Source organism: Ovis canadensis, chromosome 1, assembly GCF_042477335.2.
Source record: "Ovis canadensis isolate MfBH-ARS-UI-01 breed Bighorn chromosome 1, ARS-UI_OviCan_v2, whole genome shotgun sequence".
In the NCBI taxonomy this organism is placed as follows: domain Eukaryota; kingdom Metazoa; phylum Chordata; class Mammalia; order Artiodactyla; family Bovidae; genus Ovis; species Ovis canadensis.
Genome location: NC_091245.1, coordinates 112,568,394 through 112,584,255, shown reverse-complemented (window position 1 = coordinate 112,584,255; position 15,862 = coordinate 112,568,394). Strand labels below are relative to the sequence as shown.

The following is a 15,862-nucleotide window of genomic DNA, read 5'->3' as shown; positions in this document are numbered from 1 at the left end:
CAGGCAGCAAGGATTTTCATCTTGGGAGCAGGGTTGGGGAGTCTTCCTTAAGCTTCGGAAAATCAGGCTCCATCTCTTTTCTCAAGCGGAAGCAACACAAATAGAACTTTGGTGAGATGGAGTAGTCCTCTCCCATTTTGTGCCATGGTTAGTCATCTGTGAAGTCTCTTTGCATTACAAATAACAGAAGGCTGCAAGGGCAGCTGTCACACTGCAGGCTCCGGGATGCCGTGATCCTTGAGGCCTTCTTTGAGACCTCTGTCTACGCAAGGGGTTGTTTCATGAGCAAAAGTAAATAATGTCATTGCTCCAGAGAGAAATCAAAACTGTGGGAAAGGAAACTTGGGAAGGATGGCTCTGTCTAGGGTCGCTGAGTGGGAGTCTGAGCAGGGGCCTCAGTAGCAGGGAAACTCTGGAACATCTGATTAAAAGCTAAGTTCGTTCTGCCATTGTTGTGTTCTATCCCCTTGTGTGGCAACTTTCCTTTTCCTGTTACACTTGTCCAGCCCTCCACTACCTGTCTTCCGAGGTCAGCTGAGAACTGAGAGCTAAGCTATTGCCTTTCTCGCTATTCCCCCTAATAAATACTTAAGCCTTTTTCATTAAAGGTGCTTTAATTCTCACTACTGTGGCAAAAATGAGTAAAAGTGAGTTTGGGCATGGGAAACAAATATAACATTTTAAAATTATGATAGTATGTGACTCTGAGGCAGATGAGATAGCTATACCCAAAGGAAATCCTCTTGGCTACTCATGCAAGGCCTCTCAAGGTGGCAGAAGATTTGATCTGGCTTATGACTGGCTTTGGGGGAGGAAGACATTTTTCTCTGCCCTTCTAGGATCTCTGACTGGTGTAAGAATGAAACTGACATGAGATAAGCTAACAGGAGAAAATCAGAGTTTAATATTGTGTACATGCTTCCCTGGTGACTCAGAGGTTAAAGCATCTGCCTGGAAGGCAGGAGACCCGGGTTGGATCCCTGGGTCAGGAAGAGCCCCTGGAGAAGGAAATGGCAAGCCACTCCAGTACTCTTGCCTGGAGAATCCCATGGAGGGAGGTTCCTGGTAGGCTACAGTCCATGGGGTCACAAAGAGCTGGACACGACTGAGCGACTTCACATGGGTGAAACCCAGAAAAACCAAGTAACTTCCTAAAATGGCTGAAGCCCTCATCTTAAATACCATCCTCTGCTAAAGACGAAAGAGAATGTTGAGGATGAAAGTTTGGGGAGGTTATCAGGGAAAGCACAGCAAATAAAGGTAAGGTTGTTAGGCAGATTTAAGTTAGTGCCTTCTGCATTGATAAGAGTTTCTAGAGATTTGGTCATCCGCCTCGTCTGGTACAGAGAGGGAGACAGCTTTATTAGTGGAGATTTCCCTTACGAATATAAATGTTTCTTATGAAAGAGTAACTCGTACAAGGTTTTCAGAATGTTTACCATGTCTGCTACTTCCTTAGAAAACAACCTACTGGAAACAATTAACATGCCAAAGAGACACATCTTAGGGTGACACATTCTGCTCCCCTACACTACGTCTAGAGACATGCTGTCTTCAGGCCTCCTGTGGCTGTGTGAGCTTCATGGGGCTTACTCAGCTCATAGGTCACTAATATGACCTTGGGAGTAGGGGCTGGTATGAAGTATTCATCCAATTGTTGGGAAAGATAGACATGCCAGGAGAAGCAGACTATTTCAGAGCTTTGTCTAGACATGAGGCCATTGTGTCTAAATCTCTTTATCTCCAGAGTACGCCTACAGATAGTTCTTTTATCTTCAGTTTATGACTCCCTCACCCCAAAGCCTGCTGGCCCAGTGGTTTTACAAAAAAACCCACCTGCCAATGCAGGAGATGTGGGTTCAATCCTTGGGTCAGGAAGACACCCTGGAGAAGGAAATGGCAACCTACTCCAGTATTCTTGCCTGGGAACTCTCAAGGGCAGAGGAGGCTGGTGGGCAACAGTCCATGGGGTCACAAAAGACTTGGGCATGATTGAGTGATAAAACAACACCCCATAACCACATTTTGTCTAAATTCAACTTTGTGCTTTGCCTTGGAGGAGGTGCTTTCTCTCTTGCCTCTAGGCCTATATACATGCCTTTCCTTCTGCCTGAAATGTCCTGCATGCCCCCTCTCCAGTGCCTCCCATTCTTGTGCCACTTCCTCCCAGAAGCCTCAGGTTCCAGGTTATGGTTGGTGAACTGCTTGGCTGTCTGCTTCCTGGATCTCTTGAGCACAGGGACCTTGTCCATTGCTGAACCTAATACAGTGCCTATCATGTGGCATGGGCTGAATAAATAATTGTTAATCCTACGAATGAATGACATCAAAGATGTCATTCCTTTCAGGCTATCTGTCCAGATCTTCCTGTGGGTATTCAATTCTTTTTTTTTCCCAGTAATGGATGTTTTTGTGGAGATATTTGGGAAGTATTTTTTAAATCTCCTCTTTTGGCCGTCCTCAGACTTGAGGTTCTCAGCTCTCTGATCTCCAGGCCCACTCCTCACCAGCAGGCATCTTCCTTGTCTCCCTCTAGCACCACAAAGTGCACTAGAAGTAGCTTATTCTGGGAATCTGGAAACTTATCTTCTTTTTTCTTAATTTGATTTTTAATTGGAGGATAATTGCTTTAAAACCTATGTTCTGAGTTCTAAGCCATGGGGTTTCCTATAAATCGTAAAAGCTTCCTGAGTCTCAATTTTCTCAACTCTATTATGGGTATAATGATATGCTCCCCATTTTGTCAAGGGGTTATTATTAAGATCAATGAAATAAAGAATGTGAAATTGCTCTGGGATTGTGACCACAATACCACAATACAGTTTGAGACAGATAAGAGCCAGGAATATCATCAGGAAATTCCAAAGCCCAGTGCTCTCTCCTGGGCCATAGAACTGAATCTCTGCTATTTCACCATCTTCAAACACATTTCCAAAATCTAACTCCTCATCTTGGTTCCAGCTGTCTATTGCTGTGCAATAAGCCTCCACAAACCTGGGGCTTCCTCACCATGCATTTGGTCACTGTCATCTGGCCGATTAAATTCATGAGACTTCCCATCTCAGGAAAGAGCACTGTACTCTTCATCTTGCCCCATGACACGCATCTGAAGTCTTGCTGCCTATTGCTAAATTACTTCCCAGAGAGGTTTGTACAGGTTTGCTGAACAGTTTATCCCACTAGAGACCTGCATGTAACTCCATGTCAGTATCTTTAAAACACTGCTTTACGGTCTTAAAATTTTATGAGAAACCAGAAGACTTGCTTTAGAGTATTCAGAATTTCCCCTTTAGCACTTCCTTCTTCTTCCGGGGTAGACATTTTTGTATGAAATTACCACTTGTTTTGGTCTGATTCCCCTCCCCTACACCATTTTAGTTTTACTTCTGTACAGACAAGAAACATGGGTAAACATAGGAAAGGTCTGCCTCATTTATAAACTGCACATATAAACAGTTACTTCATCCTAAGCATTCAGACACATGAACAGCTACTTTTTGTTAGAATTGAATCAAAGTAGTACTTTAAGTAGTTTTATATCTAATAAAATATGGAATTGTTAAAAGGCAAATTAAATTTTTTCAGTTTACTTTAAAATTTAAAAAAAAGCAATAATATACCAGAAAAAGAAATATATATATATATATAAGAAAATAAGGAGGAAGTGAAGAGATACCTGGAGAGGCAGCTTTGGAGTACAAAATGAAGCAGGGGAAAGTCTAACAGAGTTTTGCCAAGAGAACACACTGGTCATAACAAACACCCTCTTCCAACAACACAGGAGACAACTCTACACACGAACATCACCAGATGGTCAATACCGAAATCGGAATGCTTATATTATTTTCAGCTGATGATGAAGCTCTAAACATCAGCAAAAACAAGACTGGGAGCTGACTGTGGCATAGATCATGAAATTCTTATTGCAAAATGCAGACGCAAGTTGAAGAACGTAGGGAAAACTACTCGGTCATGCAGGTAAGCTGCTAAGACGCTTCAGTCGTGTCCGACTGTGCGACACCATAGACGGCAGCCCACCAAGCTCCCCCATCCCTGGGATTCTCTAGGCAAGAATACTGGAGTGGGTTGCCATTTCCTTCTCTATTGTGTGAAAGTGAAAAGTGAAAGTGAAGTCGCTCAGTCGTGTCCGACTCTTCGCGACCCCATGGACTGCAGCCTACCAGGCTCCTCCGTCTGTGGGATTTTCCAGGCAAGAGTACTGGAGTGGGGTGCCATTGCCTTCATGCAGGTATGACCTAAATCAAATCCCTTGCAATTGTACAGTGGAAGCGACAAATATATTCAAGGGAGTAGATCCGATAGACAGAGTGCCTGAAGAACTACGGATGGAGGTTCATAACATAGTACAGGAAGTGGTGATCAAAATCATCTCCAAGAAAAAGAAATGCAACAATGCAAAACAGTTGTCTGAAGAGGCCTTACAAATACCCGTGAAAAGAAGAGAAGCGAACGGCAAAGGAGAAAAGGAAAGATACAGCCATCTGAATGCAGAGTTCCAAAGAATAACAAGGAGAAACATGAAACCCTTCCTAAAGTGATCAAAGTAAAGAAATAGAGGAAAACAATAGAATGGGAGAGACCAGAGATCTTTTCAAGAAAATTAGAGATACCAAGGGAACATTTCAGGCAAAGATGGCCAAAATAAAGTACAGAAATGGTATGGACCTAACAGAAGCAGAAGATATTGAGAAGAAGTGGCAAAAAACACACAGAGGAGCTATACAAAAAAGATCTTAATGACCCAGAAAACCATGATGGTGTGATCACTCATCTAGAGCCAGACATCCTGGAGTGTGAAGTCAAGTGGACCTTAGGAAGCATCACTACCAACAAAGCTAGTGGAAGTGATGGAATTCAAGCGGAGCTATTTCACATCCTGAAAGATGACGCTGTGAAAGTGTTGCACTCGATATGGCAGCAAATTTGGAAACCTCAGCAGTGGCCTCAGGACTGGAAGAGGTGTTTTTCTTCCAGTCCCAAAGAGAGGCAATGCCAAAAAATGTTTGAACTACCACACCATTGTACTCATCTCACACACTAGCAAAGTAATGCTCAAAATTCTCCAAGGGAGGCTTCAACAGTATGTGAACCAAGAACTTCCAGATAGTCAAGCTGGATTTAGAAAAGGCAGAGGAACCAGAGATCAACTTGCCAACATCCATTGGATCATAGAAAAAGCAAGGGAATTCCAGAAAAACATCTACTTCTGCTTCATTGACTATGGTTCATTGACACAACATTTGACTGTTGGATCACAATAAATTTTGGAAAACTGTTAAAGAGACAGGAACACCAGTCCACCTTACCTGCTTCCTGAGAAACCTGTTTGCAGGTCAAGAGGCAACAGTTAGAACTGGACATGGAGCAATGCACTGGTTCAAAACTGAGAAAATAATATGTCAAGACTACATACTGTCACCCTGCTTATTTAACTTATATGCAGAGCACATCATGTGAAATGCTTGGCTGGATGAAGCACAAGCAGAAATCAAGAGTGCCGAGAGAAATATCAATAACCTCAGATATGCAGATGATACCACCCTTATGGCAGAAAGCAAAGAGGCATTAAAGAGCCATGTGATGAAGGGAAAAGTGGAGAGTGAAAACAACTGGCTTAAAACTCAACATTCACAAAATTAAGATCATGGCATTTGATCCCATCAATTCATGGCAAATAGATGGGGGAGAAATGGAAAGAGTGACAGACTTTATCTGGTTGAGCTCCAAAATCACTGAAGATAGTCACTGCAGTCATGAATTTAAAAGACGCTTGCTCCTTGGAAGGAAAGCTATGACAAACCTATACAGCATCTTAAAAAGCAGAGACATTACTTTGCTGACAAAAGTCCGTCTAGTCAAAGCTATGGTTTTTCCAGCAGTCATGTGTGGATGTGAGAGGTGGACCGTCAAGAAAGCTGAGCACCGAAGAATTGATGCTTTTGCACTGTGGTGTTGGAGAAGGCTCTTGAGAGTCCCTTGGACTGCAAGGAGATCCAACCATTCAGTCTTAAAGGAAATCAACCCTGAATATTTATCGGAAGATTGGTGGTAGAGCTGAAACTCCAATACTTTGGCCACTTAATGCGAAGAGCTGACTCATTGGAAAAGACCCTGATGCTGGGAAAGATGGAAGGCAGGAGGAGAAGGGGATGACAGAGGAAAATATGGTTGGATGGCATCACTGACTCAATGGACATGAGTATGAACAAGCTCTGGGAGATGGTGAAGGACAGGAAAGCCTGGAGTGCTGCAGTCCATGGGGTTGCAAAGAGTCAGACATGACTGAGTGACTGAACAATAACAACAATGAAAGGAAAATATCAGGGAATTTATCTGAATTTATTAGACACTCCTCTGTAATAGACTAAACCACTACTTGGATATCTCAAATTGTGCTACAATGTCTGTATGCTAATTTTTGCAATCTATAGTATAATAGTAATATTAATGCATCTTTATTCAACTTGTGACTGGATTATAGGATCCTTTTAGAAGAGTAGAATGTTTTTCCATTTTGTTATGGTTAATCAAGCATTCTTTCTACTGTTTCTATCTTGATGCGGCTTTTGAAGGCCACACTATCATTAGATATTTCATAGCAAAACTCACTGTTCCTTTTTAAATTCATTTTTACTTTATAGTGGAGTAGAGTTGATTTACAATATTGTGTTAGCTTCAGGTGTACAGCGAGGTGACTCTACTATACCTATGAAAGTGAAAGTTGCGTAGTCGTGTCTGACTCTTTGCAGCCCCATGGACTATACAATCCATGGAATTCTCCAGGCCAGAATACTGGAGTGGATAGCCTTTCCCTTCTGCAGGGAATTTTCCCAACTCAGGGATCAAACCCAGGTCTCCCACATTGCAGGTGGATTCTTTACCAGCTGAGCTACCAGGGAAGCTATACGTATACATATATTCTTTCTTTTTTCATATCCTTTTCCCAAAACTCACTTTTCCTTTGCTATTCTCAAGCATGAATCTCAGCCCATTTGAGGCTGCTGGGTTTTCATTTCAAGGTTTCTCTAGCTGCTTTTCATTGCTTTGTAGATATCTGAAACCATGAATGATACACGAAGCACTCTTTTGTGTTGTATCTTTTGAGAAACAACTTTCTGGGCAGCTTCTTCCCTGCTCCTCTGCTGTATATGTCATAAGAGTCATCTTTGATTCTTTTATCCAGGACCCAACCGTAAGACTTCCCTGGTGGCTCAGATGGTAAAGAATCTGCCTGCAGTGCAGGAGACCCAGGTGAAATCCCTGGGACAGGAAGATCCCCTGAAGAAGGGAATGTCTACCGACTCCAATATTCTTGCCTGGGAATACCATTGACAGAGGAGCCTGGCAGGCTACAATGCATGGGGTTACAGAGAGCTGGACACAACTAAGTGACTCACACACACAAGCATAAGACAGGGCTGCTACACTGGCCCAGGTAGGCACATTATGATACTTAAGAAACACTTCATTGTTCACAAGGAATTAAAAAGCAACTCAAATTTCTACTTGAAGTCTCTCAAAAGATGTTAAAAGGAATCCAATTTATAAGCTATAGCAATACTTCCTCTTCCTATCATACACTTATCTGCCCTCTTCAGTCTTCTCAAACTATTCCGTTCCTCTACAGCTCAGAGATTCTCATTCTCTTGAGCCATAATGTTATAGAACCTCTATTTTCTAAACCAACCCGAGTGGTTCCTCATAAAGGTCAAACAAATCTTAAGAAGTAAGCAAGAGGAGGGCTTCCTAGGTGGCCCAGTGATAAAGAACCCATCTGCAATGCAGGAGACACAGGTTTGATCTCTGGGTCAAGAAGATCCCCTGGAGGAGAAAACAGCAACCCATTCCAGTATTCTTGCCTGGAAAATCCCATGGACAGAAAAGCCTAGCAGGTTACAGTCCAAGTGCCTGCAAAGAGAAGAGTCAGACGTGACTGAGCAACTAACACACACACATGCCAAGCAAAAGCAAGCTAAGTGGGATAAAAAATATGACTACTTGGAGGTTATGAGGAGATGAATGGGAACACTTATGTATAGATTTTGTCCCATCCATTCTATACTGAACACTAAATGTGAGCCAAGTATTCTGGGGATTCAAAATTGAGTAAGACATGGTGTTCGCCTTTGAAACGTTCACAATCTCAGGGACTCTGTCTGTTATATCTTCCCCCTCCTCCTCACACTTTAGTTTGAAGCTCTTTGGAACGTGTTGGGGATATCCTGGACAAACAAGATCTTAATGTTGTAAGTTCAGTACAGTCGCTCAGTCATGTCTGACTGTTTGTGACCCCATGGACTGCAGTATGCCAGGCTTCCCTGTCCTTCACCAACTCCTGGAGCTTGCTCAAACTCAGGTCCTTTGAGTCAATGATGCCATCCAATCACCTCATCCTCTGTCATCCCCTCCTCTTCCTGCCTTCAATCTTTCCCAGCATTAGGGTCTTTTCCAACAATTCAGCTCTTGGCATCAGGTGGTCAAAGTGTTGGAGTTTCAGCTTCAGCATCAGTCCTTCCAATGAATATTCAGAGTTGATTTCCTTGAGGATTGACTGGGTTGATCTCCTTGTGGTCCAAGGGACTCTCAAGAGTCTTCTCCAGCACCACCATTTAAAAGCATCAATTATTTGGCACTCAGCCTTCTTTATGGTCCAACACTCTCATTCATACTTGACTACTGGAAAAACCATAGCTTTGACTAGACGGAACTCTGTCGGAAAAGTGATGTCTCTGCTTTTTAATATGCTGTCTAGGTTGGTCATAGCTTTTCTTCCAAGGAGCAAGCGTTTTTTCATTTCATGGTTGCAGTCACCATCTGCAATGATTTTGGAGCCCCCAAAAATAAAGTCTGTCACTGTTTCCATTTTTTTCCCCATCTATTTGCCACGAAGTGATGGGATTAGATGCCATGATCTTACTCTTTTGAGTGTTGAGTTTTAAGCCAAATGTTTCCTTCTCTTCTTTCACTTTCATCAAGAGGCTCTTCAGTTTCTCTTCGTTTTCTCCCATAATGGTGGTGTCATCTGCATACCTGAGGTTATTGATATCTCTCCTGGCAATCTTGATTCCTACTTGGGCTTCATCTAGCCCAGGATTTCGCATGATGTACTCTGCATAGAAGTTAAATAAGCAGGGTGACAATATATAGCCTTGATGTACTCCTTGCTCAAGTTTGAACCAGTCCATTGTCTCATGTCCAGTTCTAACTCTTGTTTCTTGACCTGCATGCAGGTTTCTCAGGAAGCAGGTAAGGTGGTCTGGTATTCCCATTTCTTGAAGAATTTTCCACAGTTTGTTGTGATCCACAAAGTCAAAGTCTTTGGTGTCGTCAATAAAGCATAAGTAGATGCCTTCCTGGAATTCTCTTGCTTTTTCTATGATCCAAAGGATGTTGGCAATTTGATCTCTGGTTCCTCTGCCTTTTCTAAATCCAGCTTGACTATCTGGATGCTCTTGGTTCACACACTGTTGAAGCCTCCCTTGGAGAATTTTGAGCATTATTTTGCAAGTTGTGTGAGATGAATGGAATTGTGCAGTAGTTCAAACATTCTCTGACATTGCCTTTCTTTGGGATTGGAAAGAAAACTGACATTTTCCAGTTAGTAGCCCCTGCTGAGTTTTCCAAATTTGCAGACGTATTGAGTGCAGCACTTTCACTGCATCATCTTTGAGGGGTAGCTCAGCTGGAATTCTATTGCCTTCACTAGCTTTGTTCTAAGTCATGCTTCCTAAGCCCACTTGATTCTGCATTCCAGAATTCTGGCTCTAGATGAGTGATCACACCATTGTGGATATGTGGGTCATTAAGATCTTTTTGTATAGTTCTTCTGAGTATTCTTGCCACCTCTTCTCAATATCTTCTGCTTCTCTTAGGTCCATACCATTTCTGTCCTTTCTTGTGCCCATCTTTGTATGAAATGTTCCCTGTTTTATTATTATGAAGCAGACTTCATTCTCAGATGGAGAAATAATGTATATTATAACTGAGTCTGAATCATAACTTCAGTCTCTATGCTCTGTATTCTTTATTCCTCAGTGAGTTCATCCTCATTTTTCTTTGCCCAAGGAAGTTTCAGGTAAGTTCTCTAGTCTTACGATGGTGCTGGGGACTCTTTCTTATAATCACATGTCCTAACCAAAGACCTGGTTTGTTTCTTTTTTACACACGCTGATGTTGTTTACTAGATCTAGCTTATAGGTGAAAGCATCTGCAGGAGTTGCTGCAATTTTTTTTTTTTTGCCCCCTTCCACCACATTCTATACTTTCAGATTCACAAATAGGCATTCGTTCCTAAAAAAATTCTAGTCCTTATTTTACCACTGTTTTGGCACAATAAAATGAGTTTAATGGCAGGTGTTAAACATGTCAATAAGCTATGCCACAGGATCCTTGGGGCTGGTGCACTGGGATGACCCGGAGGGATGGTATGGGGAGGGAGGTGGGAGGGGGGGTTCAGGATGGGGAACACGTGTACGCCCGTGGCAGATTCATGTTGACATGTGGCAGAACCAATACAATATTGTAAAGTAATTAGCCTCTAATTAAATAAATTTAACTTTAAAAAATAGAATAAACTGAAGCATAGGAAAAAATTTTAAAAAGAATGTCTCAATAATTTATGCACAGTATAGAATTTATGGATACAAAAAATAATGTAGGTAATAATAATAAACAATACATGACATTTATTACCTACTAATCAAAAGTTATGAGCAACATAGATAGCATATTAAAAAGCAGAGACATTACTTTGCCAACAAAGGTCCATCTAGTCAAAGTGAAAATGAAGTCGCTCAGTCGTGTCCGACTCTTTGCGACCCGTGGACTATAGCCCACCAAGCTCCTCCATCCATGGGATTCTCCAGGCAAGAATACTGGAGTGGGTAGCCATTTCCTCCTACAGGGGATCTTCCCAACCCAAGGATCGAACCCAGGTCTCCCACATTGCAGGCAGGCGCTTTTAATCTTTGTACCACCAGGGAAGCCCTGGACTAGCCCATCTACTCAAGGCTATGGTTTTTCCAGTGGTCATGTACGGAATTGAGAGTTGGACTGTGAAGAAAGCTGAGTGCCAAGGAATTGATGCTTTTGAATTGTGGTGTTGGAGAAGACTCTTGAGAGTCCCTTGGACTGCAGGGAGATCCAACCAGTCCATTCTGAAGATCAGCCCTGGGATTTCTTTGGAAGGAATGATGCTGAAGCTGAAACTCCAGTACTGTGGCCACCTCATGCAAAGAGCTGACTCATTAGAAAAGACCCTGATGCTGGGAGGGATTGGGGGCAGGGGGAGAAGGGGATGACAGAGGATGAGGTGGCTGGATGGCATCACTGACTCAATGGACATGAGTCTGAGTAAACTCCGGGAGTTGGTGACAGACAGGGAAGTCTGGTGTGCTGCGATTCATGGGCTCACAAAGAGTCGGATACAACTGAGTGACTGAACTGAACTGAACTGAACTGAATCTTCCAAGTATTATACCAAGTATTTTATGTGTATTGATTATTTGAATTAATCAAATTATATTCTAAGCATTTTATTTGTGTTACTCTGGGTCCGGATTCTTTAGGGAAAAAGAATCAATGGGATATAGAGAGAGAGTGAGTCTCACACAGTTTCCCAGGTGGCGCTAGTGGTAAAGAACTCGCCAGCCATAGCACCTTAGAGGTAAGAGATGTCAGTTTGATCCCTGGGTCGGGAAATTACCCTGAAGAAGGGAATGGCAATCCACTCTAGTATTCTTGCCCGGAGAATAGACAGGGACAGAGGGGCCTGGGGGGCTACAGTCCATGAGGTCACACAGAGTCAGACATGACTGAATTGACTTAGCACACACACATAGTTATGGAAGCATAATCCATATTCTATACTTCTCTGGAGAAGTCCCATGATCTGCCATCTCTAAGATGAAGGCCAAGAAAGTTCCTTGTGTAGTTTCAGTAGAAATCCACAGATCTGAGAATATATAGACTCACAATTTGAGTTTCTACACTCTGTAATCTTCATTCTTAGTAGACTCTACTTCATTAATCCTTCCACAAAGAGGCTTCAGGGAAGCCAGTGGTCTAAGCTGTAGTTCAAGTCCTAAGGTCAAGGACCAGGGGCACTGATGCTCAAGGATAGAAGAAGATGGAATACCCCAACTCACAGTAGACAGAAATATGCTTTTATTCTTTCCTTTTTGTCCAATTCTGGGCCTCAGCTAGTTGGGTGATGCTTACCCACATTGGTGAGGGTGATCTTCTCTACCCAGTCAAATTTGAATTACCAATTCAAATGCTAATCTCTCCTGAAAAAAACCTTACAGACCATCCAGAAAGAGTGTATTACAAGCTATCTGGGCATCCTTTAACTCAGTAATCTTGATACATGAACTTCATCATCACACACTCTGTAAGATAAACTAAAATGAAGGCAGAGAGGTCAGGTAAAATGTTGGCAGTTACACGCTAATAAGTGACAGGGTCAGGATTTGAATAGCCTAATTCCTGAGCCCATGTTCTTAACTACCATTCTACAATGGAAATGACTTTAATTTATAAGATTCATTTTCTGTCCTTAGGAAGCTTCTAGTCTGGTGATAAAGGCAAGTAACAGGTATTAAATGGATGACTTTAATATGATCTGAGTTTTAACATACAGGCATGAACAGGATGTTGCAGCTGTCCTTCCCCCTTCCTTTACCATGTATGCATAATGATTTAAAAAAAAAAGCCATCCTGATAAATGGCAGTGACTTCCTCCTTAGAAATAAAGTGGTTACTTGTGGGTTGTGCTATATTCTTCATATTTTTGAGACTTGATGGAGAGTCTACCAAGGATGCCTAAGCCAACAGTTTTCAACCAGAATGAAGGAGGTAAGATTTTTGCCTCCCTGGGAGTATTTGGCATTGTCTGGAGACATTTTTGAAGATCCCAACTGGAATGATGTTACTGGCATCTAGTGAGCTGAGGCCAGGGAAGCCACTACACATCTTACAATACACAAAGACATCTCTGCAAAAGGATTTCCTGGCCCAAAATGTCAATAGGGCCAAGGCTGAGAAACACTGACCCAGGCTGCCCATTATCACCGCTTTTATTAACTCACATGGAAACAAGCAATGGAATGAGAACAAGTCTAGAATATGTGTCCAAAAATTTAGAAATCCTGAAGAGAATGTATGCTCCTGAAGAGGCTGAATGGTCTAAGAGGTGAGAGACTCTGTCTACCTTGCTGGTGTTGGAGCCTGGCACATGACCTGGCATGTAGTCATTGTTCAAATATTGTCGTTTGGGCTGACTGATTATGTCACAGAGATTATAGAGCATGGGATGGACCAATCAGAAGCACTGTGGAAATTGATGCCTAAGTGTGTCTCTGAATGCAACAGGCATAGGTTAAATGCTCCATAACTAACTGTTCAATGGATAGTCGGAAGGATTAATGACTAGGAACTTGAAAGACCTGGGGCCATAGGTATTTTTAATCTTTATTCAAAAGAATGTTTTTGTAAATGATAGACATGTGGAAAGTAACAGCCTATGGGAAAACCCAAATGAACTTTTTGGCCAACCCCCAAAATAGGTGTAGATACAATGCTGAGCAATGTGAGGTTTTGTGTAACAGTATTTGAGGTAAGAGTGATAGAGATTTATTTCCACTCTCCTCTACTATTAGCTTCATCCTACGGCTATTTCTTAGTGCAGGAGACAAAAGAGACGTGGGTTCTATCCGTGCTTTGGCAAGATCTCCTAAAGAAGAGCATGTCAACTCCAATATTCTTGCCTGGAGAACCCACATGGACAGAAGGGCCTGGTGGGCCCCAGTCCATAGGGTTGCAAAGAATCAGACATGACTGAAGCGACTCAGCACTCACTGCTCTTTCTCAGTCTGTACATTTATACAGAGATTTCTCTCATATACCAGAGTCAGCAGACCTCCCTTCATCTTTATATTCTGGCTATCATCCTTTTCTTTCTTTCTTTTTTTTAAATGCTTTTGGTTTTTTATTTTTTAAATTTTAAAATCTTTAATTCTTACATGCGTTCCCAAACATGAATCCCCCTCCCACCTCCCTCCCCATAACATCTCTCTGGGTCATCCCCATGCACCAGCCCCAAGCATGCTGTATCCTGCGACAGACATAGACTGGAGATTCAATTCTTACATGATAGTATACATATTAGAATGCCATTCTCCCAAATCATCCAACCCTCTCCCTCTCCCTCTGAGTCCAAAAGTCCATTATACCCATCTGTGTCTTTTTTCCTGTCTTGCATACAGGGTCGTCATTGCCATCTGTCTAAATTCCATATATATGTGTTAGTATACTGTATTGGTGTTTTTCTTTCTGGCTTACTTCACTCTGTATAATCGGCTCCAGTTTCATCCATCTCATCAGAACTGATTCAAATGAATTCTTTTTAACGGCTGAGTAATACTCCATTGTGTATATGTACGACAGCTTTCTTATCCATTCATCTGCTGATGGACATCTAGGTTGTTTCCATGTCCTGGCTATTATAAACAGTGCTGCGATGAACATTGGGGTACATGTGTCTCTTTCAATTCTGGTTTCCTCGGTGTGTATGCCCAGCAGTGGGATTGCTGGGTCATAAGGTAGTTCTATTTGCAATTTTTTAAGGAATCTCCACACTGTTCTCCATAATGGCTGTACTAGTTTGCATTCCCACCAACAGTGTAGGAGGGTTCCCTTTTCTCCACACCTTCTCCAGCATTTATTGCTTGCAGATTTTGGATCGCAGCCATTCGGACTGGTGTGAAGTGGTACCTCATTGTGGTTTTGATTTGCATTTCTCTAATAATGAGTGATGTGGAGCATCTTTTCATGTGTTTGTTAGCCATCCGTATGTATTCTTTGGAGAAATGTCTATTCAGTTCTTTGGCCCATTATTTGATTGGGTCGTTTATCCTTTTCTTCTTGCCTTCATGAAACCAGGTCTTTAAGAACTGAGGCTTATACAATTTGGGGTGCTCTCATGAGAAAAAGAATAGAACTCTAAATGCAAATAGGAATGAAAATAAGTCTAGTTAGAATGAGAAAAGAAGTCCCAATGTGTGGCAAGGTTTTAAAACCTGAACAAATACAAAGATCACAAAAGCCAGAAAAATAGCACAATCTTTTTGTTAATAAAATGCTCACTCTTCTATAATACTTTGTCACTGAATAACTCTTGTTCCCCTTCATTTCAAACCTTGTGTCTCCTTTACTTCTTGCCTAGTGCTGTGTGTGCTCAGTTGCTCAGCCGTGTCTGACTCTTTGTAGCCCCATGGACCCGCCAGGCTCCTCTGTCCATGGAAGTTTCCAGACAAGAATATTGGAATGGTCTGCCATTTCCTATTCCAGGGGACCTTCCCAACCCAGGGATCGAACCCGTGTCTCTTGTGTCTGCTGCATTGGCAGGCGTATTCTAGCTGCCACTAATGCCAACTGGGAAGCCTCTGCTAGAGAACTAAACTGAGTCACAGAGAGCACAAGCACAGAGGGGAAAGGTAACTTATCATTTGATGTGAAAATGTCCCGGTATGAGAGTAAGGAAGGGAGGCAGGGCCAGCTCAGTGTCCCTTTTCTTTATCATCTAGGGTAGAATTAGATGGATTATAAGCACGTTGCCTATCCCCATGCCCACTTCTCAAGCTCTAAAGTGAAAAAGTGAAAGCGAAAGTGAAAGTGAAGTCGCTCAGTCGTGTCTGATTCTTTGCGACCCCATAGAATGTAGCCTACCAGGCTCCTCCGTCCGTGGGATTTTCCAGGCAAGAGTGCAGGAGTGGGTTGCCATTTCCTTCTCCAGGAGATCTTCCCAACCCAGGGATTGAACCCAGATCTCCCGCATTGCTGG

At 42.3% G+C, this 15,862-nt stretch overlaps 1 protein-coding gene across 1 annotated transcript in view; it reads left to right on the top strand.

Moving 5' to 3' along the window:
- Positions 1-3,873: 3,873 nt before the first annotated feature.
- The window catches only part of LOC138416614 (CD48 antigen-like), a 78,268-nt gene continuing 66,279 nt past the window's right edge, over positions 3,874-15,862 (top strand). Inside the window, exon 1 of the mRNA XM_069546117.1 lies at positions 3,874-3,978. The gene's annotated coding sequence lies outside the window, so the exon portion shown is untranslated. The remainder of the gene's footprint in view (positions 3,979-15,862) is intronic.